This window comes from Phodopus roborovskii, unplaced genomic scaffold, assembly GCF_943737965.1.
Source record: "Phodopus roborovskii unplaced genomic scaffold, PHOROB, whole genome shotgun sequence".
Classification (NCBI taxonomy): Eukaryota; Metazoa; Chordata; class Mammalia; order Rodentia; family Cricetidae; genus Phodopus; species Phodopus roborovskii.
In genome coordinates this window covers 1,163,916-1,191,816 of record NW_026126567.1, presented here as the reverse complement: position 1 = coordinate 1,191,816, position 27,901 = coordinate 1,163,916, and the positions used below count along the sequence as shown (strand labels likewise).

The 27,901-nt window shown below is 50.0% G+C and overlaps 2 protein-coding genes across 2 annotated transcripts in view; one reads left to right on the top strand and one right to left on the bottom strand.

The window, feature by feature from the left end:
- Slc45a4 (solute carrier family 45 member 4) overlaps positions 1-9,136 on the bottom strand; it is a 64,062-nt gene extending 54,926 nt beyond the window's left edge. Inside the window, exon 1 of the mRNA XM_051202686.1 lies at positions 8,990-9,136. The gene's annotated coding sequence lies outside the window, so the exon portion shown is untranslated. The remainder of the gene's footprint in view (positions 1-8,989) is intronic.
- The window catches only part of Psca (prostate stem cell antigen), a 1,185,392-nt gene that overhangs the window by 203,075 nt on the left and 954,416 nt on the right, over positions 1-27,901 (top strand). The window lies entirely within an intron of this gene.

The window sequence follows — 27,901 nt, the reverse complement described above, 5'->3', positions numbered from 1 at the left end:
GCTGGGAATGTGGCTCCATGGCTGGGTGTTTGCCTAGCATGTAAAGTCCTAGGTTCCATCTCCAGAACCCAAACCGCCCAACCTTTCAGGGCATGGTGGCACATGCCTGAATCCCAGCAGTCCCAGAGCTTAGGAGACTGAGGAGGAAAGAGGATGAGTTCCAGGCCAGCCTTGGCTACATAACAAGATATGTTGAGATAAGACAAGACAAAACAAAACAAAACAAAGGGTTCAGACTAGAAACATGTAGATAGCTGTAGGTGTTGGGTAACACACTGAGATGACACCATCTCACCGTGTTGTTCACCTTTCTAGGTCTGAGAACACTAATAACAAATTTCACAAACAACCTTCTGGTTGGACCAGGTACTACCTGCCTGGACATCTTCCAAAAGTGGCCCAGGTCAGAGGTTGAGGTCATTCCATGTTTTGGTATCTGTCTGCTCACCATGCTCAGAAGTCTGGCGACATTGAAGCATCATCAGAGTAGAAGAGATCTCAGTACCATCCCTGGCCTAGCTCACAGCCTAGCTGGTAGGATGGGAATGATGAGGGGGCAGAACTGGGCACCAAGGTAGGCTCACCAAGGCCACTGGCCATGTAACAGTACTAAGGAATGATAGCAGACGGTAGTGGCTTACCCTTACAGCTAGCTGTAGGGAACCAGGTGAGACAGTGAGTCACTGTCCCCCTGCCCTCAGGGATCCTCCCTGCCCACTCCTAATAGGACCAGCAGCTGAGCAGCCAGTAGCCAAGATGAGCCTCCTCTAGCAGCACGCACTCTCTTGGCATGGGTAGCACAGAAGAGCCTTGAGCTGGAACACAGGGGAGAATGGCACTTTCACATTTCCTTGGGCAGAAAACAAACAGCATTTTAAGTTAGTGATCTACTTGAGACCATGGGCCATGCAGCCTGACATACCCTGGGTAGGCACCAGGCTTGGCCACCTGTGATGGGGCTCTGGGCAAGCCATTTCACTCTCATATTCTGACTCCTATCAAAATATGATGTGTTAGTGGCTGTCACTCCTACTCGTCAAGTGCCTGCTCCACAGGAACAAATACGCCTTGGGCTCATAGTTATCACGCAGAGGCTGAGGCTGTAAGCAATTGCGATTTCTGGGCCAAGGCCACAAAGTCAGGGCTGGCCACTCCTTGTACTCCCTCCCAGGACAAGCACCCACTAAAGAGTAAAGGTGCAGGCCCCTCCCCACCCTCTTCAAATTAAGATCACTTTAGCTACATATGACTCATTCAACGAGAGTGGAAATGCTTTCAATAGCTTTGCAATTCCCTGCACTCTGCCTTAAGGACACAATTGTTGGTCCCCATCCCACACATCCTCCCCAACACACACACACACACACACACACACACACACACACACACACACACACACACACACCCTGCTAATTACAGGCTACACAGAGTGTACAGTGGAAACAGGACAGCTTGACCTACTACCTGACCTCCTTGTTCAAGCTCTCCCCCAAGTCGGAACTGCCTTCAAATAGTGTTGAGCACTGGCAGAATAGGCTGGCAGACTCCATGACCTGACCCCATCCAGCAGAAGGGAGTGTTGCACAGAGATGTGCAGGGCCTCAGCGAGGGAGGGCTTCTCTATTCCAAGCATTGATGCAAACGGTTTTACGTAAGTGATATGAAAAGCACTAAGGGTCATTCCAGTATTCCTGTGGCTTGCCTGACTGGAGGAGATTTGCATGCTAGAGGGAAGCCCAGGAGAGTGTAGTTAAGTTATTTCTAGAGGCAGGAGACCCTTTATTCTTCCCTTCAGTAGTCAGGAAACCCTGCCCTCCATCCTGATGTCCAAAATACCAAGGGAACTGAAAAGCAGCTGTGCTGGGGACAGGCCAATGAGGCTCCATACTCTGGGTCACTCACCATCTCTGCCAATTTCACTCTTTGATTTCAGCTGTCTTCTCTTACCCCAGGAACAAAGGGGACAGGGTCCCATCCCTAAATGGTCATGTCCTTGCTCAAGCACTCTCCACTGACTCTTTGGTTTCCCTGGGTTTTTACTCTTACTCTGTAGCCCAGGCTGACCTCAAACTCCCAATGGTGGAATTACAGATGAGAGCCTCCACACCCAGCTCTCATGTGCTCCTACCCACACCAGCAGTGAGGTCAGAGATATGTAGAAAGCCAGGCTGGGCCATGCTACGGATCCCTACAGCAGCAAACATTCCTGCCCACTGCTAGGCACACAGGGCCCTCTGATCACAAAACTATCCCAATGCCTGGTTTTGCAGCTCTCCAGCCACTGTGTGTTCTGTTTTGAGCATAAGGTTAGAGTAATTTGTTCAATTACTAAATGACCCATCACATTTACATGCCTTAGCAACATCTGGGGATGGCCAAGTGCTCCACAGTAGCCCATCCTGGGTTCTCAGAAAGAGACTCAATCTTCTAACACCCTAGTCTCTCAGTCCAAGTCCTCTCATCATTTTCCCTAGTTCTGACCCGAGACCAGCAAGAATCCTTAGGCCTAGGGCACAGAAGGGAAAGCAAATGGGAACACTGGATTACCAAGCAAGAGCCCCCAAGCAGCCCCAAGCTCAACCACCTTGGTCTTCCTACTGCTGCTTTTTTCTGGCAAATTAAATTTTAACTCAAGGCATAATGTCACAGGCTTACATTTTAACCAAACCAAATAAAAATGCAAACCCCTAAGTGAACCATGAATGGCCTATGAAATTCCCCATCTTTCTGCCATTTAACACCGAGCAGTTAGAGAGCATGCATGCAACACAATACTGAGACACAAGACAGACCATCTCTAGTGACAGGCTTGATGAAACAAGGGCTTTGTCCCTCAGACATGCGGCACTGTGCATCTACAAAGGAAACATGTAAACGTGTGGGGCCCCCAGCAAAAATATCCTCAGGATCCCCAGGTACAGTCTCTCTCCACAAGTTATCTAAGGCTAATTGCCTGAAAAGCTCCTGGCAGGCCACACCCAAGGTCACCTTCATGTTCCTTCCACCCCTAGACAAAAAGATGGCTGTCAAACAGTGTAATGGCTCATGCTTATAATCCTGGCACTTAGAGGATTGCTACAAGTTCCGGGCCAGGCTGATGTAGTGTACCTGTCTTTAAAAAAAAAAAAAGAAAAGAAAAGAAAAAGGGAAGAAGACTGTTGTCACAGAATGTTCTAGCAGCAGAGTTCCCAGAGACAGTTCTTTCCCTGAGACAGGCACCTTGAAGGTCCACCATTAAGCCACTCCACTCTGAGACCTGATTCCTTCTTTAAGCTCTCAGCAGACCTGAGGATGAATTGTGGTGGCTCTGTGGCCATGTCTGTAGACAATAATTACAAAGACAAACCACTTTTATGAACTGAATTGACACAGTTTAAAGATTACAGAAATTTCCAATATAAAGGTAAATTACATTCTAGTAAAATCTCACGGAGTGAAATGGATCACAACCATAATGGAAGTGTGACTTTCACACTATGAAAAACAATTTGTTCTTGTTCTTTTAAGGGGCACCGGATGAGAGGAATGACATCACCAAAGTGTATGACACTGGACTTTACTTTTAAATGCCTGCAATACACTACAGATGACATCTTTTCAAGCTATTCAAAATCGAGGATACACGTTCCTTCCGGTATTCAGCTAGTCTTTCCTATGCCCAGCTTTGACCCTCCTGCCTCAGCATCCTGAGCACTAGGATTAAAGGTGTATACCAGCATTCCTGCCTTTATACTTATTTTTCCCCCTGATGTTTTGAGAAAGGGTTGGTCTTACACAGGGCTAGCCTAGAATTCATTATGTGGTTCAGGCTGACCTCAAATTTTGGGCAATTCTGTCTCAGCTTCTTGAGCACTGGGATTATAAGTGTAGGCTTCCTTGTCCAGCCTAGTCTAATACAAGTGATTTTACCTCCAGTACAGATGCCAAACCCTTCCCTCAAAAACAAAAAAGCAAATAGTTGGAGGGCTAATGAGATTGCTCAGCAGATAAAGAAAGTCAGAAAGAGCCAATACCAAACCCTAACCCTAAACCCTAACCCTATGTCCTCTAAGCCGACGTTTACACAGTTGCATGGTAGTGCACACCTTTTACCCCAGCACTAGACAGAGTGGAGAGGCAGAGGCAAGAGGACGCCTGGAACTCATCGGCTAGCTCCTAAGTTCAGTATGGGACCCTTGATTCAAAAGGTAGAGTTCGGCCTTGCACACACACATGTGAACACACATATATACACCACACACAAACAGCTGATGGACAGCTGCAGGGGTGGTGTAGGTGCAGTGGTGAAAATGAAAAGCATACCAGAGGCCCAGAATTCAATCCCTGTCCTCCAAAAATTGATGGAAAAATACTCTCTCCTTACTCCAAACCAAAAAGTCAAACTCTGTTGATTGGTTGTACATCCCTCAAATGATGACTAAGTTGTTGGCACAGAGAGCTATTTATTATACTTTGGCTTACAACATCTAAGTGACTGCTTAAAATTATGCAGTAAGTAAGACTTGTACACAAAGTAGTGACCACCACACAGAACCAAATGCATGCCCACCTTAATGCCTCTTCATCTTCTAGTTCAAAGTGTGGCTTCTCTTACTCAAGGTTTCCCTTGGGGGGATGTGGTGGCTAACCAAGTCATGTGGCTGCAAATTCAGGAGTTGGTCATGTAGGACCTGTTGGCCATGAAGGATCTCGGCACAGCAGGAAACTAGCTCGCACCCTGTCCTACTCAACCTCCCAGCAGGGCAAACCCTTCCACAGATGTGGGGGTTCCGCTAAAGACAGGGAGGCCTGCTCTGCACATTGTCTCCTAGGCCTGAAAAGGCAAGAAAGCCAATCTTAAGGTAAAGTAAAGCAGCTAGGGAATGTTGGTGCATGCCTTAAATCCCAGGTAGATGGATCTCTTGAGTTCGAGACCATCCTGGTCTACACAGTGAGTTCCAAGACAGGGATTCACAGAGAAACTCTTGTCTTGAAAAAAAAAAAAAAAAAAAAAGAAAGAAAAAGGTAAAGCAGATCCCAGGGAAAGTGAGGGTTCTGGGTTCTACATGGGCAGGCTGGCACCCTCAGACCTGTGTTTGGAGGCTTCACCTAGCACAAAATAAGGACGTGCAAGATAATGAATGAGAACCTTAGCCCCTTTTAAAAAGAACCCCAAGCCAGGCATGGCAGCTTATGCTGGGAATCCCAAAAGTTGAAGGGTAGAAGGAAAAGGATCAGAAGTTCAAGGTTATCCTTGGCTCATAGTGAATTCAAGGCAAGCAAGAGCTACCTGAGATGCTGTCTCAAAAAAGCAACAACTACAAAATAGCTAAGTGGTTAGAGCACTTGTCACTCTTGCAGGGGATCTGGGTTCGATTCCCAGCTACCACATAGTGGCTCAGAGCCCTTTGTAACTCTAGCCCCAGGAGATCCTCTTCTGACCTCTTTGGACACCAGGCACACACATAGTACAGATATATACATGCAGGCAAAACATCCATACACATAAAAATTATAAAGAAAAACAACAACCACACCCAAGCAGCTGCTGAGCTACAAGAACTTGGGGCCATTCTCTCTCCGGGCTCTGATTTTGTGCCCTTCCCCACAGCTCTCCAGAGCCCAGCAACTCCATCACTGTTGATATACACACTCAGCCACTCCATAATGCCTGCCTGACATTGAGGCACTAACACCCACACCCTCCAAGGAAGGCACAAGGCTGGCCACTGATCTCAAGGAGCCACCTGGGAACAGAGTGGACCCTTGTAAAGGAACAAGAGGAACCTGACAGTGATAAACAAGCAAACATTAGTGGGCTATGCCAGCTGAGTCTGCCAGCTCATCTTTCTCTCTCTCTTTCTTTTTAAATAGGGCCCCAGGCTAGAAAGATGACTCAGTGGTTAAGACCACATATTGCTCTTCCGGAGGAACCCAAGTTTGATTCTTACCATCCATGTCAGACAATTTACAACTATCTGAAACTCCAGCTCCGGGGTGATGGAGGGTTAACACCTCTAGCCTCTGCAGGTACCTACACACTCATGTATATACCCACACAAAGATGCACACATACATGTTACTTAAAACAATAAAAACAAAAATACATTTTAAAAATTAAAACAGAGGGGTCTCCCTATGTATGCCAGACTAGACTTGAACTTTCAATTCTGCTACATCGGTCTTCCTAATGCTACAGGTTTTTAAAACTGCCTCACAGAGCCGGGCATGGTGGTACTTGGCTGTAATTCCAGCACCTGTCGGGAGCAGGCACCTGGGAGGTAGAGGCAAGGAGTATCAGGAGTTCAAGGCTAGTCTCAGCGACTAGACCCAGTCTTTAAAAAAGAAAAAAGTCCCAAACACACACAAACAATAACAAGCCCCAGCACCAGCACACTCACTCCAGCCTTCACATAAAAGGTATAAAAGGTGCTTGGAATGAGACTGGGAACAGGGCTGTTCTTTCCACCAGCATGGAAGAGGCCTCAAGTTTCTCTGAAATGAGTATCACAGGGCTCAGAACTTGATAGTGGGGGGGGGGGGCGCCAGAGGCATATTTTGAAAGTTCCCATTTAAAAAGACCCTTGTTCATTGACTTTGGTGGAGCAGTTACACTAATGCAAACAAGAGGAGCTTGTCTGGAAGCTGGTGGGGGAGGTGCTTCAACTGAGCCTTCTGCAGACTCTGTAGATTACGGGGGTCTTCCCCCACGATGGCTCTTCATGCATGAAGTTGTCCCCACTACTGAACCTTCGCTGGACACCAAGGAACATTTGTTACCGGGCCTGCAGTCGAATCGCCAAATGGCATATCACTAAGGGCACCCTTGTTGACATAATTGCATTATGATTTAAAAAAAAAAAAAATCTAGGGAACCACGGGAGAAGCATCTTTACCCACTCTTAACAAGAACACAGCTTCTAGCACATTCTGGCTCCAAAAATTATAGACATGGTTCTGCCAGGGGTGTTCCCCAGGAGGGCACTAGCAATTTGGGGTTGTCTGCCACCTACAAAGATCACCAGTCGCTGGCTGTTAGTCAATGGCCGGCCGCAACGCTGTCACAAACCACCCCTTGCTGGCTACACAAAGCTGGGGCACCAGCCCTCCAAACAGTGAAAGGACATAGGACCCCAACACATCCTTTCAACCCTTCCTAAACACCGGCTCAAATACCTTCCGGTGCTCCTGTACTGCACAAGAGGCTGCAGCATAACAGCCCTCTCCTCCCCTGCAGCCCTGCAGGGCAGACAGAGAAGGAGCCGGTGTACAGCGCCCTCAGCCCTTCCCCGCTCCCTCCTCTCCAATAAGCAAAGTTGGAGGGCGTTAAAAGCAAGCTACCTTGGAGATCACCCAGTCCAATCTCTGATCTGCTTTCACGACCTACTGAGACAAGGGGCAAAGCTGCCGCAGCGCACAGCATCTCTGCAAGGGAAGCCAGCGAGTCCTCCACAGCACTGGGTGCTGGCCCTGGGCAGCCTCCCTCCAGTCCCAGGCGGTCTCCCAGATAAATCACCCCCATTTATACTGACAGGTATTCCAAACCTTCCAAAGGAACTTTTCAGCAGCAGTCACACACACACACACACACACACACACACACACACACACACACACACACACACACACAATCAGCATGAATGTTACTGACGTGTAGCATTTACAAATGACCTATTTCCCCAACCTCTCCCCCAAAGCACTGCATTTCCTCATTATGTTGGGGTCTCTCTCCACCTGGAGCCCACACAGCTTCAGGCCACGGTCACTGCCTCTCCTCCTCCTCTCAGCAGCTTCTGCAAAGCCTTAATCAACTCGCTCTTCTCATGCAGGGTTCAGATGGAAGCGGCAAACTGGGGGTGGGCGTTCACATAAGGCGGGCGGGAGGTTCCCAGTTCCAGTGACCAGCCATTAATCAGTAAGGCACCCCTCCAGCTTGTTAACGAATGCTTTCTTACAACAAGGAAAAAAAAAAAATAACTGTGGAAGGACTTCCACCACACCCTACCTGTCAGGAGGCAGCAGAGCCAGCTGCAGGGAGTGTGGGAACACACTTCTCCCTGCAGGGGGGGCGACCCAGGTGTACCGTGCCCACTCTCTGAGTTTCTGGGTCTAGACGACTACTAGAAACGATTGCTTCAATCGCTCACCTTCTTTAAACACCCCAGTAGTAACAAGGACCTGCAAATCCCAGTGTGTAGTCAGCTAGGGTACCAAAAGGAGAGACTGAGGCAGAAGTTAAAGACACACTCCATCAGTATCCCACTGGGAAAGCAAAAAAAAAAAAAAAACAAAACAAAACAAAAAACAAAAACCCAGACTCCTCAGGAGACCTAGCGCCTCTTCCCACCCACGGCCGTTTCAACTTCTAAAATTGTTAGGAATAACTAACCAGCAGGCTGTGCTCCCCACCTTGCACATACTCCGCAGGAGTGTACTCTCGGGGCGCCCATCTAGCGCAGCACACCTTGGGAGAGGAATGGGTTAAGCTCAAGGGACTTGAGGAAGACGGGTCTGGCTGGGGTGGGGTGAGGGACGGGAGCTTCTGCAAAGGCGAGGCTCTGTCTGCACCTGGGGCGCAGCGCCCCCCCCCGTCTTCTCCAGGGGCGAGGTGGGCTTCGCGGAAATAAAGGCCGCAAAAGGTCAGCGAGGCAAGTTGATGTACGTAGTGGGGAGTGGAGGGGGGGGGACGACGAGGATAGAGAGCGGTGTGGCTCGGGGTGTGGGGTGGAGGGGAGAGGACTCGGGGCGGTGAACTCCCAGCAAGCAAGTTAGCAAAGGGCTGGCTGGGGGCGGAGGAGGGTGCGCGCCCCGCGCCGGGGGCGACCCCGGGCCGGTGCGCCGGGAGGAGGCGTTCACCGCGGCCCGCGGGGCCGAAGATGCGGACGAGCAAGGGCAGGTGCGGGCTGCGGCGGCCGGGCGTGGGGGTGGGGAAGACGCGGGGTGGGTCGGGCCGCCGGTTCGAGGCCCGGGCCGCGCGGAGGGGGGCGGGGCGGCAGGTGCGGCCGCTCACCTGTCTGCTCCGGCCGGGGCCGCGGGGCTGGCGGGGCTGGCTGGAGGCTGGGCTGCGGGGCCCCGGGCGCACCGGGGCGGCGGCGGCGGGGCGTCCGGGCGGCGGCTGCGCCCTCGGCGGCGGCCGGCCGGGCGGGCGGGCGGGCGGGCGGGTCCGTCCGTCACTCGGCGACTCGGGCACTGGGGGAGCGCTGCGAGGCTGCGGCCAGCGCGCGGGGACAACGCCGCTTTATCGGGTCGGAAACAGCCGCTGCGCGCCGCTTCCGCTGACGCAGCGCCGCCGGCCCGCGCCTCATGACTATGCAGCAGGGACCGGGGGCGGGGCCTGCGCCGCGTGCGACCATTGGTCGGCAGCTGCCTGCGGCCCCGCCCCTTGCGCGGGCCGCGCCCCGCCCAGGGCCTGGCGGTGGGCTCTGGAGGTGGTTGATGGGTTCCGCCCGCCCTCGCCTGGCTTTCCTGCTAGACACCCTGGGGCTCTTCTTCGGGGCCCGTGGCTGTGGGGCACGCTGCGCTCACCTTCCGCCAACAGAGCTGCACCCCTCCCGAGAGCAAGCTGATGGTTTGTAACTTCCCCATCCTTCGCAAGCAACCGTGGCCCTCTCTGGGCTTCTCACCTTTCTGCGGCACTTTGAAGGTCCCTTCAAGCCCTGAGCCCTCTGGAGAGTTGAGAGTTGGGTAGGATGTGAGCCATGCATGCCCAGAGTACCCAAACCTGGGCCACAGAGCCCATCTCTCCCCGGTGCTGAGAAGCCACACAAGACCACGTCCGGAAGGGAGCTGGACAGATGCAAGAAATGATGGATGATGTCAGACGACAGACAGCCCTGCTGGCACTCCAGCCCTAAGTCCATGCCAAGGTTTAAGTGGCTTTGAACGAATTACTGCACCTCTCAGGGCTCTGGTGTCCTCATCTGTAAACCAGAAATCGGTCCTAAGATGTATCTGAGAAACTTGGGAGGATTTAGAACATGTCCTGCTCATTCAGAACAGCTAAAATGGGAAAATCTGACTGACCATGCCAAGTGTTGGCAAGAAAGGGAGCAACTACAAGGCTTGTACGCTGCTCTGGTAAGACCAACCACCAAGGGGACATCTGCGTTTTTATTTGGTTTTTTTATTTGTTTGTTTGTTTAATTGGTTGGTTGTTTTTGAGATAGGGTTTCGCTATGTAGCCCTAGATGGCCTTGAATTCACTATGTAGACCAGGTTAACCTCAAACTCACAGAGATCTGCTTGCCTCTGCCTTCTGAGTGTCACCACACAATGCCCATCCTGGAAATCTACTTTAAAGGACTCAGTGACCGGTACTTCTACTTAGCAGCGAAGTTTAGAATGGTCTCAAACTGGAAACTGTCCTGTGATGATAAAATTGTGACATATCCATTCATTGGATTGACAATGAATAATTCACAATTACAGGGGCTGGAGAGATGGCTCAACACTTACTACTCTTCCAGAGGACCTGGGTTCCATTCCCAGCACCCACATGAAAGCTACCAACTGTCTGTAACTCCAAGATCTGACATTCTCACACAGGCATACATGCAGGCAAAACTCTGATGCACACAAAATAAAAATAAATACTTTTTTTTTTAAATTACAACTACATAAAATGAATATGGGTGACTTTTTTTTTTTTTTTTTCAAAACAAGGTTTCTCTGTGTAACAGCCTTGGCTGTCCTGGAACTCATTTTGTAGGCCCACCAGGCTGGCCTCGAACTCAAAGAGATCTGCCTGCCTCAACTTCCCAAGTGCTGGGATTAAAGGTGTTCACTATCACCACCCAGCAAATATGGATGATTCTTAACAAACGACTTTGAGCAAAAGAAGTCAGACCAGAGCTAGGTACTAATCATCGGGAATCAGTCTGGATTCCCAGAAGTTCAAAGCCAACTTGGACTATTTAGTGAGTACCAGGTCAGTTTGCATGCTACTTGCCTTCAAAAACAAATTGGGTACAATGCTCTCCTTCTGTTTTCCCAGCACTTAGAAGGTCTGTGTGTCATTGAGAGTTCCAGGCTAGCTATGACAACATGAGACTCTGTCTCGGGGGAAAGAAAGTTAGGTCTTTATCTTAGCTGGAGAAATAGTGGCACACGATCCCGGCACTTGGGAGGCAGAGGTAGGGGGATCTCTGTGAGTTCAAAACCAGCCAGGTCTACACAGAGAATTCCAGGACAGCCAGGGCTACACAGAGAAATCCTGTCTTAGGAAAAAGAACCAAACACCTCTGTTTCATGCTTATAGAGTTGCTAGATGTGTATAACTGGATTTTAGGAGTCAGGACAGTGTCTAAGCTTGAGGGAGGATGCTGGGTCCAGGGCCTGCTAGTGCTTCTGGCTCCCGGGTGCTTGTTACACAGTGTATTCAGTCTGTGATGGTGCATACCTGTGTGTGACTCGTGGGTGACGTTCACTGAGGGCAAGCCTCCCCTGTTGACATTTCGTTATGTTTGTTACTTGGTTATTTGGCTGTTTTTTGAGGGTTTAAAAAAAATCACGTGCGTATGTGTATCTCTGTGAGTGGGTGTGTGCCTGTGAGTGTGGGTGCCACAGAGTCTGCAAGAGCTGGGGCTGGAGTTGCTGACATGGAGTTGCTAGATCCTCTTCGAGAACAGTACGGTGTGCTTTTGCCAGTGGACCAGCTTTCTAGCCCTTTGAGGGTCTCAAAGAACAGGCTCAGCAGCCACTCACTGCCCCTCCCTGGGTGATTTTTCACTTGCGTTTCCATGTGAGCAGTGTTTCAGCTGTGTGACCATGTATTCTAATGAGTCCTCATCTGGGAAGGAACACGCCAATAAGACATAGTTCGTGGTTATGAGGACCGGAGAGAGGGCTCAGCAATTTTGAGTGCATCCCACCCTTGCAGAAGACTCGAGTTTGGTTCCCAGCAACCCCGTCAGTGGATCACAGCTATCTGTCTGTAGCTACAGTTCCAGGATGATCCAACACCTCTGGCCTTCTCAGGCACGTGCACACAGACACACAAATAAAGTAATAATCCTCTTCTTTAAAATATAGTTCTCTGTTGTCACTGAGGAGCAAATAAAATAATAAAATAAGAACTTTTACTTGTTTGAAGCAGAGTTTCATGCACCGAAGGCTAGCCTGCAATTCACCGCCTCGCTAAGAATAACCTTGAACTCCTGACCCTCCTGCCTTCACTTTCCACGTGGTGGGATTGCTGGCAGACACTGCTACACCGGCTTTTTAAAAGATATCTTTCATTTTATTGTTGTTTGAAGCAGGGTCTCATTAGCCCAGGCTGGCCTGAAACTCCCCTGTATCCAAGGATGATCTTATTCTCCTGGTGGGTACCACCACATGAAGCTTAGAGAGAGAGAAAGAGAGAGAGAGATGCCTTTGAAAAAGGCAGTATAGGACCAAGTACCAAGGACCAGCTTGGAACATGTTTAATTATTCACTACTAACTGATGATATTTATTGGTCTTTTTTCACCTTCATCCACCAGCAAGCAGATAAGCAGTGTATGGGAGCAGTGTCCTCGAGCCACACTGGACTCCACGACATAGAGCCGGGAGCTCCCCTCCCTACAGACGCCACAGTGGTGTGGGAAGCACACATAGATGTATGGACATTAGCAATCACTGCTGTGAGCTCAGCAGAAGAGCTGAGCTGCTGTAGGCACTCAGTAAATACTTCTCCACTGGCTGAGCCACCCTGCCAACCCTCAGTAAACATCTCTCCAAGAGTAAATAAGTGCGTGCATAAAAGTACATGCGTAAGCTAGGTGTGTGGCGCTACATGCCTATGATCCTAGCACTTGGGCAGGAGGATTGCCACAAGTCCTATACCACCCTGGGCTCCATGGCAAGACTCTGAAGAAGAGAGCTACAAAGAGGAAATCAGTGATTGATTAAGTGGAATCTGGAAGGCAGTGTCTATGCCTGAGGTTGGAAATAGCTCAGGAGTCTAGTTCTATAAAACTAGGTGAAAATGTCAGATAAAAGGCTAGAGAGGGACTAGGGAGATGGCTTACCTGATAGGAGCGCTTGCTCTGCAAGCGTGAGGACCTGAATTTGAATCCCTAGTACTGACATTTGAAAAAGCCTGACACATAGGGCTAGAGAAACGGCTCAGAGGCAGCTCTTCCATAGGACTTGGGTTCAATTCTAAATATATATATATATATATAATATCCATATATATGGATATATATAATATCCATATATTATATATGTATTTAAGATATGTATATTAAAAATATTTACATATTTTTAAAAGTCTGACACAGCTACACAGGCTGAAACCCCAGCACTGGAAAGAAGACAAGTTGATCTCCAGAGCTCCCCAGTCTTCCAGCCTAGTTGAAAGGACAAGTTTCTGATTCTGCCACAGTTAATAAGCAACTGTTAACTACCCACCCAATGTAGGTGCTGGGAGTTGAACTCCCTCTGGCCCTCTGAAAGAGCAGCACACACTCTTACCTACTGATCCCCAGATGCTCAACAGTTTGTTTGTTTGTTGTTTTAAACAAGGGTACCACAAATTATTTAGCAAATCCTGAGTCCTTGTTAGTAAAGCGTTCTGACCTCCCAGCTGCTTAGGAGCCTGGGGTGCCTCAATGGCTCCATTGCTGCTTGGATGTCACCCGGTCTCACCTGTGGAGGCCAGCTGCATTCCTTTCATTTTTGGCTCTGTGTGTGTGTGTGTGTGTGTGTGTGTGTGTGTGTCCTGAGACAAGGAAATTGGGGCTTAAGGGTTTGCTCCTGCCACTGTACAGTGGATGACATGGCCAAGACTCACCCCTAGGGACATATCTTCCTTAGGTGTCGGGTAAGCAAGATGGCAGATGAAGGGAGGGAGGATTCTCTTTGTTGGTAGGAACCCTTCCTTCCTGCCCATCCCTGTGCCTTACACATGAGAAAATGATGGCTCTTTCAGGGTGGATGTCTGCACCCGACCTTACATCAGTGCATGGTAGGCTACCCTGAGACGGTATGAGCTGGTGGTCTTCCTTGAGCCTGTATCTCTACAGGGGATGTGTTTCTTCTCTGTCCTTCTCTCCCAGAATGCAACTAAGAAGTGTTCTATGTCTGATTCCTCCCCTTGCCACTCTTGCATACACCCATCCTTAGACCTTGCCCTCATCCTGAGCTGGGCTCCGGTACATGGAGGACTGTTGGGAAATACAGACCCCTGTGTGCATCTAGGACACACTCCTGAGGGTCTGTTACACCTCTCCTTCCCTGGAGCCTTCTTTGACTCTTCATATGGCTGATTGTCCTCCTACCCTCTGAACCCAGCTTTGAACTCTTCTGGGAGTGCTCATGGCTCTCTTGAAATGTCAGATTGATAAATGATAACCTTGGACTTGTGGATTCCTGTGAAGGGTGGGAGGTGTTGTGCCTTGAAACTCTGTGTAAACTGGGATTGCCTCAGATTGTAATATGATTAAAATTCAACACAGAACTGGGTGTGGAGGTGCACGCCTGTAATCCTGGCACCTGGAGGCTTGAGGCTGAGGCTGTAGGATTAAGAGTAGGAGGCCGGTCTGGGCCACACATTGAGACTCTGTCACGAAAAAAAACAACAAAACAAAACAACAACAACAACAATAATAACAACAGTAGCAACAAACACACCCATACACCCATTTATTAATTGGGTTACCTTCCTACCTTGCCAGATCTCTTCAATTCTAAGTCAAGTTTGCTGGGGGGGGGGGGGGGGGGGGAGGGAGGGAATGCAGCCTGCATGTGACTCCAAAGAGGAAGGCTGTTCTGTGTCCCAAGTGATAGTCCCTGGGTAATCACCTCTGCTGATACAATTGTTTTGCTTTTGTTTGTTTTGAGACAGGACTTCTTGTAGCCCAGAATGGCCTCAAGTTTACCATGTAACCCAGGATGCTATTGGATTCCTGATATTCCAGCCCCTGCTTCCAGAGTGTCAAGATCATAGTAGACATGCACCACCATGCCCAGTCTAGAATAAAAAGAGACAACAATGAACACTTTAAAATTTCCTATTTTCCGGTTCTGCATTGTCTTGACTAGCGTGCTTATTGAAATGGCAACGATTCTGAGTAACTGTTTTGAGCCACTCCCCCTCCCCTGCTCTGGGGCTAATAGCCTGTGTTCAGAGTGCCCTGACCCCCTCTCCAGCTAGCTGTGTTTAAGTGCCCTTCTAGTTATGTACCTTGGGGAAGCCCCCCCCCCACTGCTGTAAACCCCACCCGGAATGATGTGGATGGGAGGAGCCCCACAGAGTAGGGAAACTCTCGAGGAGGAGACTGAGTGAGATCCCAGCCCAGATCTCTCTCCAGCAAGGCGAAGACCCCTAGTCTCCCACAAGGAAACCTGAAATCTTGCAGGTCATCAATCCAAGGGTCTGGGCAATGAGGAGCCTTAAAAAGTTCCAAGCTGGTGGTGGCACACACCTTTAATCCCAGCGCTCAGGAGGCAAATGCAAGCAGATATCTGTGAGTTTGAGGACAGCTCGGTCTACAAAGCGAGTTCCAGGACAGCCAGGGCTATTTTTATTATTACACAGACAAAACAAGTAGTCTCAGACTTGGGCACATATCCACAACAGAACTTTAGGTTCCAGAATTGACCCTTCCAAGGGCCACATGGGGTAGAGTCACACAATTTCTGGGGTGACCCAGGTCATATGGACACTTCACATGGCTTCCCGTGTAAGGACCTCTTCTTGGAAACTCAAAGTTCTGGGGCTGTCTCTGAATAGCAGGTGAGTCCTTACCCCAAAGCCTGTGTCCTTGTCTGTGAAGAGGATCTGTCCCCATAGCCCCAGCTGGCTCTGTGGTGAGGACACAGGGAAATGATTGTGAAGGACCCACTGAGGCACAGGGCAGTTCGGGACAGCATCAGCATAGGAAGGTCCCTAGGATAAACCAGGAATGACAGACAGTGCTTGTCTGTAATCCTAGTACTTGAAAAGGACGCTTAAAAGGACCCATCCAAGTTTGAGGCTAGCCTGGGCTACACAGTGAAAAGACAAATGATGGCAACATCGAATGATAGGCACAGTGCCGTATAACTGTAACCCCTGTGGAGACAGGAGGAGGAGGGTTAAGAGCTCAGGTGGTGCATGCCTTTAATCCCAGCACTCAGAAGGCAGAAGCAGGTGGATCCTGGTGAGCTTGAGGCCAGCCTGGTCTACAGACTGAGTTCCAGGACAGGCATGGCTACACAGAGAAACCAAAAGCCAAACAAACAGTTCACGCCCTGTATGACCAAAGTCTCCTCACAAACCAGGCGTGGTGGCACAGGCCTGTCAGCCTAGTACTCAGAGGCAGAAGCAGGAGCTGGAGGATCGTGAATGGGGGGGGGGGGCGCTAAGACAGTCGGATCGTGAATCGGGGGGGCTAAGACAGTCTGAAAACAAAATAGCACGTGCTGCCTCGTGCACAGGGCAATCCTGTGCTAAGTACGGTTAGCATCCCCCGGGGAGGTGGGGGGAGGGGGACTCACACAGTGAGCAAGTGGCTGAGCAGGGACCGGAACCCATGTCTTCTTTCTCTTGCAAGCAGCTCCCCGGCCCGTGGGGGAGGGAGGGGCTGCAGCACCACATATCTAGGCCACTTGTCTAGAAGAGCAGGGGCGAGGGAAGAGCCACAGCCATGAACCAAATGACCAGGGTGACCCAGAGAAGGGGCAGGGAGCCAGCCACCCACGACAGGTGGCAGGGTGAGGCACCTGGCACAGCTCTAAGAACCAAGGGTGAAGGCAGGCTATGCTTGGGACCGCCCCAGCGACTGGCATCAACAAGTCTCCAGAGTGCACCTCCCTTCCGGGCCACTGCCCTCAGCCAGGCACCCATCTCTTAGGAGCAGCCGCCCCATCCCTTGAGGCTGGCTTCTCCCTCCGCCCCCCCCCCCCCACCTTCACGCTCAAGATTCTCTGGCCCTTGCTTTCCTTGGGCCAGCCTGGCCTGTGCATCCTCCAAGCAGCCTTCTCAGGCCACTGGAGCTCATAGTAAGTCCTGCCTTCCTTAGCACTCAGCAAACAGAAAGCTGAGGGCTGGTGATGCGGCTCAGTGAGTGGGTAAAGGCACTACCCGCCAAGCCTGACAACTGAAGTTTTTGATTTCTGGGACCCACATGGTGGAAGAAGAAAACTGACTCCTGAAAGTTGTGCTCTGTCCTCTGTGTGTGTGTGTGTGTGTGTGTGTGTGTGTGTGTTCAAACAAGCAAAAAAAATTTTTTTCTTTTTTATTTCAACAGAGTTTCTCTGTGTAACAGTCCTGGCACTTTCTTTGTTTACCAAGTTGGCCTTGAACTCACTGAGGTCTGCCTGCCTCTGCGTCCCAAGTGCTGGGATTAAACACATGTACCACCACTGCCCTGAATAAATGTAATTAAAAAAAATAAAAGCTTAAGAGCCAGGCCTGGTGTAGCACATGCTTATACTCCCAGCACTTGAGAAGCGGGAGGAGGAGGCCAGCCTGGTTTTCTTTGCTCTCAGCATGTTTGAGGCCAACCTAATCTGAATAGTAAGATCTTTCCTCAAAAGATGATGGGAAGAATGAGTGGGTAGTTCAGCTAGGAGATGCTTGCCTTGTGTGGATGGAGTCTGGAGCCCTAGGTGGGTCCCTAGCACTGCATAACACTAGGTGTGGTGGCAGAAACCTATGACTCCAACATGAAAGGTAAAAGCAGGAGGGTTACAAATTCAGGCTCACCCTCAACTACATGGTGAGGTCAGACTATGCAACATGAGAGCCTGTCTCAGAAAGGTGGATAGATAAAGCAAGAAAAACCCTATTTCAGATGCCCAGAACCCGTGTCATGCAGCTTCTGCAACCCCAACATTCTTGCATCAATCAAGATGGGTGAGGAGAAAAAAGAGACTTCCCAGTCAGCCTGATATATCAGAGATAAACAATGAAGAGGCCCTGTCTCAAACAAGACGGAAGCTGAGGATTGACTCTAGTGGTTGTGTGTTCTCTCTCTCATACACACACACACACACACACACACACACACACACACACACACACACACACAAACAAAACAAAAAACAAACAAACAAACAAAACGACAGCTCAGACTCAGATTTGATTGTGGCCTGATTATGAGAAGACCAGCATTACCCAAGATGTTCTCTCCTGTCTTCAGGCTCAATGGTGCCTCTGGGCATCCCCAGGGGAGTCAGATATTCTCAATTCACAAATGGACACAAGACCCAAAGGCAGCATCCCAGCTCCCCCAACCTCCCCAGTGTCTTTGCATGGATTGCTAGTGGTTCCTGGACTCCTTCATTCATTCACCCATTCAACAAGAATAACAGAGGCTCACAATGAGAAGCGGCAGCAGCCAAACAAGCCAGTCCCAGCCTGTGGCTGAGGCCTGCAGCCCCCAGAATGGGCAAAGCTGTAGGAAGCCCAATGGTCACTGAGTCAAAAGGTAGAGGAGATAAAGAAGAGTGAGTGTTCTGGGGATTTAAAGAGCAATCTGAAGAAGGAAAGGACCAGAGGAAAAAGGGTGTCCACCCCAGAGCTCTGCTTAGTAGCTACTGAACAGACCTCCATTCCGTTCCTACCTCCCTCTGAGGGCCGACACCCATCAGTCCACTCCTGGCCTCTCACCCTTTTCTGTCCACCTGCCCTAGACCAACTGGAGGCTGAAAAAGGTGGGCTCCGGTCAACCCATTATCCCCCAGTCCCTGACACCCAGCCTATACCCAGCATGCAGTTCATAGATTAAAAAAGGAATGTATGAGCTGTCGGACCCTGAATGCAAACACCCCACAGTAGGGAAAGGTTGCCACTAAGCTGTGGGGCAGAAAAGTGCTGGGGGTGTCTGGGCGTCAGAGGGACACAGGCCCTCACACTGCATTTCAAGAGGTTCTTCAGGAGCAGGGCACACTTTAATCCTCTTACTTGGGAGGGAGAGTCAGGAGGGTCAGGAGTGCAAGGTTATCCTCAACTACACAGTAAGGTTAAATGGAAAAAATGAGGTATGGTGGAGGAGGAGGAGGTTCATTGTAGATAAGAGGGAGAAAACAGCCAGAGGCATCTGGAAGGATCCAGACTGAACCGGGCCAGCCGACTGAAACCAGGCCACAATAGGAGAGAAGGGGCAGGGAGGGAGCAAGAGAGGAAGAGACACCGAGAACCGGGAGATCAACTATGCAGAAAAGAAGCTGGGGGAGGGGGAGCAAAGTTGAGAGATGGGAGAGGTTCAGGGGAGGGGTAGGGTATGCCAGCCAGGACCACTCTATAGCAGGCATTGGAGAGCCTGGCAGCCACTTTGGTTAGTTAAGCAGGTACCTCAGTTAGTCATCTGTACAGAGTGTGAGACCAAACAAGTTTGAAAGCTAGCCTGGGCTACATGAGATTCTGTCCCAAAAATTAAATTCAAAGTCTGGGATATAGGCGAGTTGTAAGAATGCTTGCCCCAGCCCGCATGAGGCTCTAGGTTCAATCCCCAAGGTCACATAAACCGGGTGCCACCTTGGGTGATGTAGTCCCAGAAGTAGAGGCAGATCAGAGGCAGAAAGATCAGAAATTCAAGGCTACCCTTGGCTACATAGCAAGTTCGAGGCCAGCTACAGACATGTGAGCTCCTGTCTCAAGAAAAGTAATTGTCTTAGCGGCCCACTGCCATAAAGAGATGCCATGATCACACACACAGCAGCTCTCAGGAAGGAAAGCATTTCATTGGGGCTTGCTTATTATATTCAGAGGTTTAGCCCATTTCATCGCGGCAGGAAGCATGGTGCTGGAGAAGGGAGCTGAGAGTTCTGCGTCCAGATTGGCAGGAAGAGAGAGAGAGACAGACAGACAGACAGACCGACAGACAGAAAAACAGGCAGACACTGGGTCTGGCTTGAGCATTTGAAACCCCAAACCCCACCCTCAATGACACACTTCCCGCAGCAAGGTGGCACCTGCTCCAACAATGCCACACCTTCTAATGCAGTGGTTCTCAACCTGTGAGCTGTGACCCCTTGGGGGGTCAAAGGACCCTTTCACAGGGGTCATCTAAGACAGCCAGAAAACACAGGTATTTGCATTGTAGCTAATGACAGTAGCAAAGTTACAGTTAATGAAGTAGCAATGAAAATGTTTTTATGGTTGGGGGGTGTCAACACAACATGAAGAACTGCAGTATAGGGTCACAGCATTAGGAAGGACGAGAACAACTGCCCTAATCCCTGTCAAGCAGTGCCACTCTCTAACGACGAAGCATTCAAATATATGGGCTTATTGGAGCTGTTCCTATTCAAATCACCCCAATAATAAATTAAAGTATAGGGACTGAGTGGAGGGCTCCACAGATAAACGTATTCACTGCTCTTGCAGAGAGCCTGCATTTGCTTCTCAGCACCCACATCAGACAGCTCACAATCACCACCAATGGTTCCAGGGGATCTGATGTCCCCTCCTGGCCAGCACAGACACCCACACACAAGTGATACACATACATCCGTATTGGCGCGCGCTCACAGACACACACACACACACACACAGAATAAATAAATCTCTAATTATAATAAAATAAAGACAGGCAAAATACTTTAAAAATACAAACTAATAAACAACCAGTCCTTAAGGCTGGGGCTCTCTCTGCCATCTCTCTTAAGGAGGCAGATAAATCCCTGTTTCTGTCTCTGTCTCTTTCCCTCCCTCTCTCTCCCTCCTCCCCACTCCCTTTCCAATAAAGCTTCCTTTCCTTGTTAAAAAAAAAGGGGGGGGGGCTGGGGCCGGAGAATGCCCGGAGGACGGAGGTGGTGGGGCTAACGGAGTGAGCAGTGGCTACGGTCTGGGTAAGTTGCTACGACCCTACTGCAGACTCAGTTTCCTCCTCTTCATGGTGCGTGTGGGATGAAGCCTTCCTCATTCCCTGCCTGGCACTGGATGTGTGGGACGTGGTACCCCACAAGAACATAGAAAAGGGTGGTTTCTTTTCTCTAAAACTGGACTTGGGAGATGGCAAGGTGGCTCCGTGGGTAAAGCATTTGCAACCAAGACTGGCAGCCCGAGTCCCATCTCTGGGACCCACATGGAAGGAAAGAACCGACCCCTGTAAGTTGTCCTCTGATTTCCACACACTGTGACTTGCACGTGCACAAACTAAATAAGATAATAGTAAAGAAGGGTGCAGGAAACCAGGTGTGGTGGTGCACAGCTATAATCCCAGCTCTGGGGGAGCCGAGGCGTGGGCTTTGCTGAGTTCAAAGGCAGCCTAGGCTACAGAGAGAATTTCAAGCTAGCCTGGGTTATAAAGTGAGGGATTTTCTCAAAAACAATTAAAGAAAATACAAAAGGACATGGGGAGAAGGCCCGGCTAAACTCACAGGCCAGTGTCTGCCACAGAGACTGGGTGGGGCCAACTGTTTTGTGTCCAGGACAGTAGCTAGCTGGTTGCCTGTGGCAAGGTCAGCACCCTCTGACCCCAAGGCTGGGGAGCTGGAAAAGTTGTCAGAAGTGCCTGAAGTCTAGGGCCAGGAATGGTGGTGCAGAAGGGCTGCCGTGTCTACTCTGTGTGGACTGTGTCTGTGGAACTGCTTCAGCTCCTAGGACCTTAAAGGGTTTGGGCTCATTCCCAGGGATACCCCTTGGATACCACGCTGGAGGTGGGAAGGAACTTTGAGGCCTCCTGGACTATAGGCTGCCAGTAAGTGGGATGACTTAGCCCTCCCTAATCTGCAGTCTGGGAAACAACTCCCAGATACCTCTGGTTTGGGCAGGGCTGGAGCCTGGGGCAGAGCTGACAGGGTCCTTTTTCCAGGCTACCTGGAAAGGGAGCTCAGGTCAGTCAGCAAAGCAATGTAATAAACAGGGTCAGGCTCCACAGGGTGAAAAACAGGCCAGTGCTCAGTCAAGCCAGGGCCAGCCAGCACTGATCCAGCAAAGCAGCAGGGTTTGGGGGTAAACGTCCCAGGATGTGACTAGGGCCTCTGTCTGAGAAGAAGATGGCTCAGAGCAGATCAGGGTCAGAGCTCAGTGTATCAGCTTGGCCAGGATCAGGGATTAGCATGTGACCAAGGTCAGAGCTCAGTACGGAGCGGGTCATGCTGATGCAATCCTAGTATTTGGGAGTGAGAGGCAGGAGGATCTGGAATTCAAGACCATTCTTGGCTACACAACAAGTTTGAGGCCAAATTCAGCTAGTTACTGGAGATCCATCTTAAAAAACCAAAACCAGACACAAAAAAAAAAAAAAAAAAAAAAAAAAACCAAAACAACAATAACAACAACAGCAACAAAAAAATCATCAAAACCAAAATATTCCCACATGGGGCTGAAGAGATGGCTCAAAGGTTAAGACTATTTACTGTCACTGAAGAGGACCTGGGTTCAGTTTCCAGCACCCATTTGACAGCTTTCTGTAACAGTTCCAGCAGCTCCAATACCTTCTTCTGGCCTCATTGACATAACTACAGGCACTCGTGCATACATATAAAATAAAATTAAAGAGAGAGAGAGAATACAAAACAAAACTAAGTGAAGGGCCTACTGTCATTACCATCTAGCCTGGCCATCCCATTCGGTAGGTACATTTGCAGATCTTTTGGAAGGATTGTTTTGTTTTGAGACAGGGTCTTTAACTGTAGTTCAGGCTGTCCTGGAACTCAGTATATAACTGAAGCTGGCCATAAATTCCTGATCCTCCTGCCTTTGCCATCCAAGTGCTAGGATCAGAGGCATGTGTCGCCATGCCAGGCTGTAATCATCTTTTTCAAACACAGTGACCCTGCTGGAAAACTGCCCCCATGGACTTCATGGTCAGCTCTTTTGTGATATTCCACACATTCCTCATGAGGGACTGACCCATCCCAAGATCCCCACTGGCCACCTATGAAGGCGTACAAAACCATGGATGGTCTCTCTGTTCATTGCCCTAGGCTGTCCTCAAGGCCAGGAATAAGGTCACCCTCATCCTATAGGGTGGGGATAGGGTGGGGTACAGACACTAAAGGAGGTCCACCTACCTCTCACCCAACCTGCTGGGTTGGTTCAGCACCCCACGCCCCCTAGGAGCCTGCAGCCAAACCCTCCTCACCACTCTCTCTAAGAGCAAAAACTTTGGCTGCTGGGCTAGCAGCCCCACCATAGGGGATCAGGCCCTTGGAACACCCTCCTTAGTTTCTGGAGGGCACCAGGGTGAAAGCGGAAGGCCTCACTCTCTCCTGACAAAGTCTCAGGGCTCCAAAGTGTGAGGGCACCGCTGGCTTTGAAGAAGGCGTGTGCCACGGGGGGGGGGGGGGGGCAGGTCCCAACTGGGTTAGGACAAATCGCATGAAGCCAGGACCCTGAGTTCCACAACAACACACGTTCCTCACAAAAGACAAGAGGGATTCTGGATCCTCTCGTGAGTGCAGGCCCACATTAAAGCCTCATCCAGGCTACCCCTTTCTTCAGTGTTGGGTGGGGTCAAAGGGTGCTTGCTATCAGTCACGTTCCTTTTTGGAGCTGTGAGGTCAGACAACCCTCTTCCTCACTCGGTGCTTCAGGTCCGCCACGACTACGGCTACAACGTTGGTTGACATAGATAACTGTAGCGACTGCTTCTTGGATGTGAAAGTGAGACTTGCACTTTTTATGAAGTAAGGGACCTCTAGAGTGTCACACTAGGATTTGCAGACACGTCTGCACGTGCATACAAGTGTGCACACACTTCTGTGTGCCCTGCTCTGCTCACTGAGTAGGAGGCTCTGGGATTCCTCCACTCAGTGCCTGGGCTACGCTGAGAGCTGATGTTCTTCTTTGATCTTCCCACCCCTGTTCTGGGATGCACCTTCAGTTGTTCAAGTCTTCCAGAGAAGTCACTCTGGCCTGTGAGCCTGTAACAGTGGCCACGCCCTTCGGGTGTGGTTACAGGTGAGCCCGTGACCATTTAAGGTAGAGGAGCAAGGGGACTGAAGCCCCCTTTTTGGGTCTCGGAGAGCATCAGGGAGGCAGGCTCTGCATCCTTGGAGTAGGAAAGCTGTAAGGGTTACTTACTGTTATCTGTGTAAGTTCATCTCCAATAAACACCTATTTATCATTCATCCTGGTTTGGTGACGTCATTATAACTCCATGCCAGGCTCAGAGTCTGGGTCCTCTCCTTCCTCCTGTTTGGCTCCCAGTGGGGGTGCTCAAGAGCTGCAGTTAGCTTTTTTTTTTTTTTTTTTTTTTTCCCCGGTTTTCATTACGTGCATTGGTGTTTGGCTTGCATGTATGTCCGTGTGAGGGAGTCAGATTCACTGGAACTTGAGTTGCAGACAGTAGTAAACTGCCATGTGGGCGCTGGGTATTGAACCCTGGTCTTTTGGAAGAGCAGCCGGTACTCTTAACCACTGAGCTGTCTCTCCAGACCCCTGATGTTATCCTCTATGAATGCCTTGCCCCCTGGTTGTTCTGTAGAGCACTGTTAGCCTCTTGGTCCTCAGGCTTAGCTGTCCTAAGGTGAGGAGCCTCCTTGTCCCCCATTTAGTGATCTCAAAACATCTGACTCCAGAGCTGGTGACGATTCTGCGACTATCTGGCGAGTCTTCTGCCTGCTGACATGATATCTGTGACTCTTGGAACTCTGTCATTGGGAGACAGAAGAGCTGTGGCTACACATCCATCCTGGCTATAGCTCTTCACCCTCCCTGAGCCTCAGTCTCCTCACCTGTAAAATGGGACAGCATTCCCATTGAAGAGCCTATGGAGAGGAGGTAGGGAGCTTACTCCCTGGACCTCCGTGGTAAAGAGAAGCAATTGAGAGCTAGAGAGCAGGGTTGGGACACAAACTATTTATCTCAAAGGCCTCAGCTCCCTGAGTCCCGAATCCTTTCTGAAGCCTCCCAGACTCTGTGAAGCAGATGGCAAAATTGAGTGGTACGCCCTGGGCAGCTGGTGGGATGCCCTCAGTGACGGACAGGAGACAACAAAACACAGCCACACTCCTGGCTCTGACTCTTACACAGTTGTTGTTGGTGGAGCTGGGGAGAGGGTCCCACAGACCCTGGAGTAATAGCAGGATTTGCCCAGTGTGTGGCTGGAGCCCAGGGAGTGGAAGAATACCCCATGTGGCTCTTGGCTGCTGGTGATGTGGTACGCTCCGTGATGTGGTACGCTCCGTGCCTCAGCATCCTTACCTGAGAAATGAGGCAGGTTGGCCAAAGATCCGGCGTGCAGCTGCCTGGGAAATGGAGTTCGGGAGGCCGGTGGGACTCCCCACATCCGTTGTCTACTCCTGAGCAGCTTAGCCAAGCCGTGCCGTCAAGAGGCAAGAGGGCATCTCACAGGGCCTCACTGCCCCTTCTTCCTCCTCCTGGGGTCACCGTTGAGATGACAAAGCACTGAACAGAAGCAAACTTGCCCCCAGGTTGGGCAGCCTAGCTGGAAGATGCCGGACTACTTCGGGGCAAGGCAGGGCCTGCAGAAGAAACATCGATACACCCGTGGGTGTCTACAGTCAATGACTGGGGGAGGAAGAGGACAGGAGGCTGTTGCAAGGGCCTGGGTTTTGAAATTTGGCTCTGACAGGCACTCTTGTGAACTTAATTCACCCCACCGGGCTAGGCTCCACCTCCTTCCGAACGGCTACCTTCCAAAGTAAATGCAGCCCATCTACGTCCCGGTGGGCACTTGGCCCTCTCACAGATTTGCTAGGCCACTCCATCAGGAGGTTAGGGTACAGAGATGGTGTCATGGATTGAGTTGTGACCCAGTGGGCATATGTTGGAATCCCAACCCCTAAGGCCAGAAGATGACCTGGTCTAAGACGGAGTCAAGTGACATGAATTTGTGAAGCTGACACCTGATCCCAGGGGGCTGTGTCCTCATAAAAAGGAGAAGTCTGGCTAGGCGATGGTGGCTCACGCCTTTAACCCCAACACTTGGGAGGCAGAGGCAGATGGATCTCTGTGAGTTTGAGGCAGGCCTGGTCTATAAAACCAGTTCTAGGACATTTAAGAATGTTACACACAGAAACCCTGTCTCAAATAAATAAATAAATAAATAAATAAATAAATAAATAAATAAATAAATAAAATAAAAAGGGGGAGGTGGGGTCGTGGGGTGAATGTTGTATGTCTGTAATCGCATCACTTAGGAGGCTGAGGAAGGAGATAAGTTTGAGGCCATCCTGTGCTACATAGTGAATTCAGACCAGCCTGGCTACAGAATGAGACCCTAGATCTTGGAGACAAGCATCATGGTACCTACAGGTTAGCGGTACAATGTCCAGGGTGACTTTTTAAAAAATTGTTTGTACCTCAGTTTCCCCCCACATCAGTATCAGCTCTTCAGAGACTTGGGAGCAGCACCTAAGGCCAGGGATCGGCAAACTTCTAAAGAGCCAGTGAGTGCTTTCTTTTTGTGCTCCAAGAGCTCACTGTTTTGTAAGGTCTTGGCTCTGCAGGTATAGGCTGAGTACAGCCCCACATTATGGAACCCAGTGGCCAGAGTCTTCACAGGGCTTGGAGTATATAAGGCAGAGACAGGAGGGTAGCCAAAAATCAGAGGCAAGCCCGACCTAAAGGGAGATCTTCTCAAGAAGAAAAGTTGGGGGGCATAAATGTTAAACGCCTGGGAAGAATGAAGGTATTCAAAAGAGACTCTTGTCCGTTCCCTTTGGTTACTGAAACAATGCCCCCCCCCAAGAACCTGGGACTTCCCTGGGCATCTCACACTGAAGAAGGGAGAGGACTGAACCCTGATGCTACCCAGTGGGGGAGTTTGTCCCTGGAATGAGACTCATAGCTTATCAGACCAACTTGCAGGGAAAGACTGAGGCCCAGGTAAGAAGACTGGGCAGGGCCACACCTATTCAGCTATGCACATGCCTCTTGCCTCCATCTAAACCTAATCTCATGGTCAGACCCTGAAGACAGACTTGGGAGTGCAGTGTAACTGGACCTGTTTGTTCCTGATCTCAGTGTGGCCACATTGAAATAAATCTTTGCTTTTCACTCTAAAAAACTTTTTTTTTTTAAAGTTGGGCGCGCACATGGGGGGGGGTATGCTGTGTAAGTGAAGAGTTTTTGTTTTTTTGTTTTTTTTTTTTTTGAGTTGAGACGAGATTATTGGACCCCTGGAGCTGAATTACACTCATGTGGTTGTGAACTGCCCAATCTGTGCAAGAGGGATACATGCCTTTAACCCCAGAGCCTTCTCTCACCCCTGCCTTCCACTTTTAACTGTTCTAGTAAGCCTGGCTTGTTAGGGCCTCCAGAGCCCAGGCTCTGGCCCTAATAATAGCTGCAGTAACAGCTATGCTCTAGTAAATAGTCCCCTCCTTTGAATTTCTCAGCCACTTAAAATGTAAAAGCCATTCTTGACGGTGTGTGTGCTTAATATAGGGTGTGTGTACATATATGTGTGTGAATGGATCAGGTGACAACCTTGAGTTTTGGTTCTTACCCTCTACCTTGAGACAGGGTTTCTTGTTGTTTGCTACTGCGTGTACCAAGGCTATCTGGCCTGTAAGCTTACTGAGTCTCCTCAATCCCCCTTCCATATTGCAGTGGGAGCATTGGAATTATAGATGTGCACCACCGTGCCCTACAGTTCTAAGGGTTTAAACTCAGGTCCTCTTGCTTGTGCAACAAGTACTTTACCCACCGAGCCAGCTCCCTGGGCCCCTAATTCTTCCTCTTAACTCAGTCTGTACCAGGTTGGGCCCATGGCTGGGGTTTGCCTACCCTGCCCGATGAGAAGGGATCTCTCAGCACCAGGGTTGAGCACCAATAGGAACTGCTCCATCCTCTTTGGGTTTGCTCAAGAAACTACTGTAATCACCAGCTCCCTTCGGTTGATTTGGTGAACTTCTTCCCACGTAACCCTCCAGCCAAAGGTTCTCCAGTGTTTACTGAGCACCTAGCTTAGTCACTCATTGCAGACATCCTTGAAAGAGCAGTGTGGCATTTGGCCCTGTTAGCATCTCTCCCGTTGTACAGATCAGCAAACAGAAGCTCACATTCAAACTACTCAGTCCTTGAACTCACTACG